Here is a 4,893-nt window from a genome sequence, read left to right as displayed (position 1 = left end):
GATGAAACTACATGCATGCAACCCATGTATAGACTACTGCCGAGCTGGTGCACACTAGCCACTATGTCACTTTGTTTACATACTCATCTCATATGTATATACTGCACTCAATACCATCTACTGTATCTTGCCTATGCCGCTCTGTACCATCACTCATTCATATATCTTTATGTACATATTCTTTATCCCTTTACACTTGTGTCTATAAGGTAGTAGTTTTGGAATTGTTAGCTAGATTACTTGTTGGTTATTACTGCATTGTCGGAACTAGAAGCACAAGCATTTCGCTACACTCGCATTAACATCTGCTAACCATGTGTATGTGACAAATAAAATGTGATTTTGATTTGATTTGATTTGTTTACATGGTTCTGCGCGCAACCCATGTATAGACTACTGCCGAGCTGGTGCACATGTTTACATGGTTCTGCGCGCAACCCATGTATAGACTACTGCCGAGCTGGTGCACATGGTTCTGAGCGCAACCCATGTATAGACTACTGCCGAGCTGGTGCACATGGTTCTGAGCGCAACCCATGTATAGACTACTGCCGAGCTGGTGCACATGTTTACATGGTTCTGCGCGCAACCCATGTATAGACTACTGCCGAGCTAGTGCACATGTTTACATGGTTCTGCGCGTGCTTCAGGTCATAGAAATCTGAACGCACTTCCGGTGTTTTGTAAAGTTGTTAAATTATACTTGTCTGTGCATATATGGAATCACATTCCTACTGGCGAAGGACCAACTGCACGGAGTACAGCCGGTAAAGTACGTTACAATATCATTGAATTCAGCATTCTGGCTTGTAGAGGTTGTGAGAGGACACTTTCCTGATCCAAACGCTCATTGATGCCTGATGTAGAATTCAATGAAATTCAACATCGGCGGTTTCCAGGAAAAATAATTCTAGGGTGCTATTTGGGACGTAGACTTTGATAATCAGTGCATGATTTGGACGTAAATATAGGTACCGGTACTCAGCTCCGATGTGCCCAAGTCAAGCACTGTTGATAATGCAGATGTTGAGGATAGAGTGTGACACAAAGGCTGACATTACATTCTGACAGACATCATACTCTCTTTGTATATTATACTCCCAAATGAATAAGGGAAAGTTAGTTATCACTATCTTTTTTTTAATACTTAGCAGGCTTTGATATTGAAACATTAGGAAATTGTCAAGTTACAAGAGCTCACCTATGCTGATTCAACAGTATGGAACAAACATGGCCTAATATCTAAATATACTGTCTTTTGCATTATTTCGTTTTTTTGTGTGTTATTTCTTACATTATTAGGCCAGAATTTGTTTGGTGTTTTATTACACACAGCCTGGGAGAACTAGTGGATATCAGAGCAGCGGAAACTCACCAGCACTACCAGCATTACGCCTGTTCTACTGTATCTAAGTCTATGCCGCTCTGACATTTCTCGCCCACTATTCATATATTCTTAATTCCATCCATTTACTTTAGATTTGTGTGTATTGTTGTGAAATTGTTAGATATTACTCTTAGATATTACTGCACTGTTAGAGCTAGAAACACAAGCATTTCGCTACACCCGCAATAACATCTGCCAAACAGGTGGACATTTTATTTTTTTGTTTTTTTGTTTTTTGTTGTTATACTGGAACAAAATCACCAGCAAAAGTAAATACCTGTTTGAAATCAGTCCAACAGGGGACGGTATTTAGCAGACACTTTGAGGGTGTACCTACAGCCATGCCTACTACTTAGATTGTGTTGAGCGCCTCCTGCTCTGCGCTACGCTACCGCCAGACGGACACACATTCTTCCATTCAGTCAGTCAGTTGGCTTGTCTGACGCTAAAGTGCAAGTCGACTGTAGTCTCCCTTCTCTCGGGATTTGTTTTGAGAGAAAGAGCGTTGTTTCTGTACAGCAAAAGAAAACATGTGTGTATATTGGTTATTTTGAATGCGCTTGGAGAAAGTTAAATTAGACTATTTTCTTGCAAAAACGCGGACACAATGTGACAATGTTGACCAGCAGACTGGGTTATCCATGACGGATTGGTAAAGAGCTGTTCATTAATCAAGGAAAAAGGGACGTAGCAATGGGGAAACTTCAGTCCAAACATGGTAAGATATATCTCTTATAAACAATTTTATATGAGTATTCCATACTGATTGATCATTAATTAATATTTTGTTCACATTGTAACGAATTTCTCATTTGAATGTCCATATTGTGCTGTGATCTAAAGCGGGCAAACGTAGAGAGAACCCCGAAGGTGAGGATAACCCTCTATCATCCTTTAGAAATAACGCATTAAACCTTGTTTTAAACCTTACATTATCTTATTATCTAGACACAAGTTAATATCATTGATAGTCATTATAATTCGCCCCCGATTTGTAGGAGACAGTTTTGTTGTGAACGCTTTCCTCCGAAGAGCGATGGGGGAATGTGAGATGTACAGCTCCTCAGATCACAAACTGAACAACATTCAGGTAGGAAACGAAACACTTGTAGTTTACACCTTTTTAAATAATGTTTTCCTATGTGCTTTCTTGGATAAAATGATACAAAAGTAATAATTATTATAAGAATGTGGCTAATGATTATAATGATTTGGATACTGAAAATAATGCTAATAATAATAATAATTGGATAATAGTCTATTATAAATAACATACATGACTCTTGAACACAGGTTGAGAAGCTTGTATATTAGATGGTCCATAGATGGTCTACAGTTGTGATCAGTTGTGATTAGAAGTTCCTCTAATGCTGCCCCAGGAGGACAAATCAATGAACTCCTTCATGATTCAGACATCATTTTGGGGACTGGCGCTCCATAAAATGCAATTTATTGAAATGAAAGATTTAATGATTGAAATGAAGATTTGTATCCAAAATCTCGAGGTTGTTTTCTAGCATTATTTTGTATGTTTGCAAGTCATGTTTTCCCCCCTAGAAATGAGATTTGGTAAAGCCTGGCCTAGGAGCTAGGAGACTGAAGGGGAAGGTTTGCCCATACTTCATTTAGACAAGGACACAGACTGGGGTGTGGTGTCAGTCTGTCTGGCAGGTCCAGGTTGGCAGAAGGACAGTGTTGTGTCATACCTGTCCCCCTGCCTGTAGATGAAGTGCTCTCTCTACCACACACCAGCAGAACTCAACTCACTGTGATCTGCAGTCATTAAGTAAACATTCAAAGGCCTTTGCAAAGACATGTTGATGTGCATGAAGTTGCAGATTTTAGTTGTTGTTGTTTCTGTCATATCTGGCGCTGAGACAACAGTGTTGTGGTTATTCCCCTGGCTGGGATGTACACTGGGGAGGTAACAGACTGGCTGGGACAACAGTGTTGTGGTTATTCCCCTGGCTGGGATGTAGACTGGGGAGGTAACAGACTGGCTGGGATGTACACTGGGGAGGTAACAGACTGGCTGGGCTGTACACTGGGGAGGTAACAGACTGGCTGGGATGTACACTGGGGAGGTAACAGACTGGCTGGGACAACAGTGTTGTGGTTATTCCCCTGGCTGGGATGTACACTGGGGAGGTAACAGACTGGCTGGGATGTACACTGGGGAGGTAACAGACTGGCTGGGCTGTACACTGGGGAGGTAACAGACTGGCTGGGATGTACACTGGGGAGGTAACAGACTGGCTGGGCTGTACACTGGGGAGGTAACAGACTGGCTGGGATGTACACTGGGGAGGTAACAGACTGGCTGGGCTGTACACTGGGGAGGTAACAGACTGGCTGGGATGTACACTGGGGAGGTAACAGACTGGCTGGGATGTACACTGGGGAGGTAACAGACTGGCTGGGATGTACACTGGGGAGGTAACAGACTGGCTGGGATATACACTGGGGAGGTAACAGACTGGCTGGGATGTACACTGGGGAGGTAACAGACTGGCTGGGCTGTACACTGGGGAGGTAACAGACTGGCTGGGATGTACACTGGGAGGTAACAGACTGGCTGGGATGTACACTGGGGAGGTAACAGACTGCTGGGATGTACGCTGGGGAGGTAACAGACTGGCTGGGATGTACACTGGGGAGGTAACAGACTGGCTGGGATGTACACTGGGGAGGTAACAGACTGGCTGGGATGTACGCTGGGGAGGTAACAGACTGGCTGGGATGTACACTGGGGAGGTAACAGACTGGCTGGGCTGTACACTGGGGAGGTAACAGACTGGCTGGGATGTACACTGGGGAGGTAACAGACTGGCTGGGATGTACACTGGGGAGGTAACAGACTGGCTGGGATGTACACTGGGGAGGTAACAGACTGGCTGGGATGTACGCTGGGGGAGGTAACAGACTGGCTGGGATGTACACTGGGGAGGTAACAGACTGGCTGGGCTGTACACTGGGGAGGTAACAGACTGGCTGGGATGTACACTGGGGAGGTAACAGACTGGCTGGGACAACAGTGTTGTGGTTATTCCCCTGGCTGGGATGTACACTGGGGAGGTAACAGACCGGCTGGGACAACAGTGCTGTGGTTATTCCCCTGGCTGGGATGGACACTGGGGAGGTAACAGACTGGCTGGGACAACAGTGTTGTGGTTATTCCCCTGGCTGGGATGTAGACTGGGGAGGTAACAGACTGGCTGGGACAACAGTGTTGTGGTTATTCCCCTGGCTGGGATGTAGACTGGGGAGGGTAACAGACTGGCTGGGACAACAGTGTTGTGGTTATTCCCCTGGCTGGGATGTAGACTGGGGAGGTAACAGACTGGCTGGGACAACAGTGCTGTGGTTATTCCCCTGGCTGGGATGTAGACTGGGGAGGTAACAGACTGGCTGGGACAACAGTGTTGTGGTTATTCCCCTGGCTGGGATGTACACTGGGGAGGTAACAGACTGGCTGGGACAACAGTGTTGTGGTTATTCCCCTGGCT

General features: G+C 45.1%; 1 long non-coding RNA gene across 2 annotated transcripts in view; it reads left to right on the top strand.

Moving 5' to 3' along the window:
- Positions 1 to 551: 551 nt before the first annotated feature.
- Positions 552 to 4,893, top strand: part of LOC116359289 (uncharacterized) — a 74,863-nt gene continuing 70,521 nt past the window's right edge. Inside the window, exons 1-4 of one of the 2 annotated variants that reach the window (XR_004206651.1) lie at positions 552 to 767; positions 2,017 to 2,105; positions 2,231 to 2,257; positions 2,386 to 2,477. This is a non-coding gene — a long non-coding RNA (uncharacterized LOC116359289). Of the gene's footprint in view, positions 768 to 1,582; positions 2,106 to 2,230; positions 2,258 to 2,385; positions 2,478 to 4,893 lie in introns of those variants that run through there. The other variant, XR_004206650.1, reaches the window with a different exon arrangement.

This window comes from Oncorhynchus kisutch, unplaced genomic scaffold (genome assembly GCF_002021735.2).
Source record: "Oncorhynchus kisutch isolate 150728-3 unplaced genomic scaffold, Okis_V2 Okis02a-Okis13b_hom, whole genome shotgun sequence".
In the NCBI taxonomy this organism is placed as follows: domain Eukaryota; kingdom Metazoa; phylum Chordata; class Actinopteri; order Salmoniformes; family Salmonidae; genus Oncorhynchus; species Oncorhynchus kisutch.
This window is presented reverse-complemented; position numbering and strand designations above follow the sequence as displayed.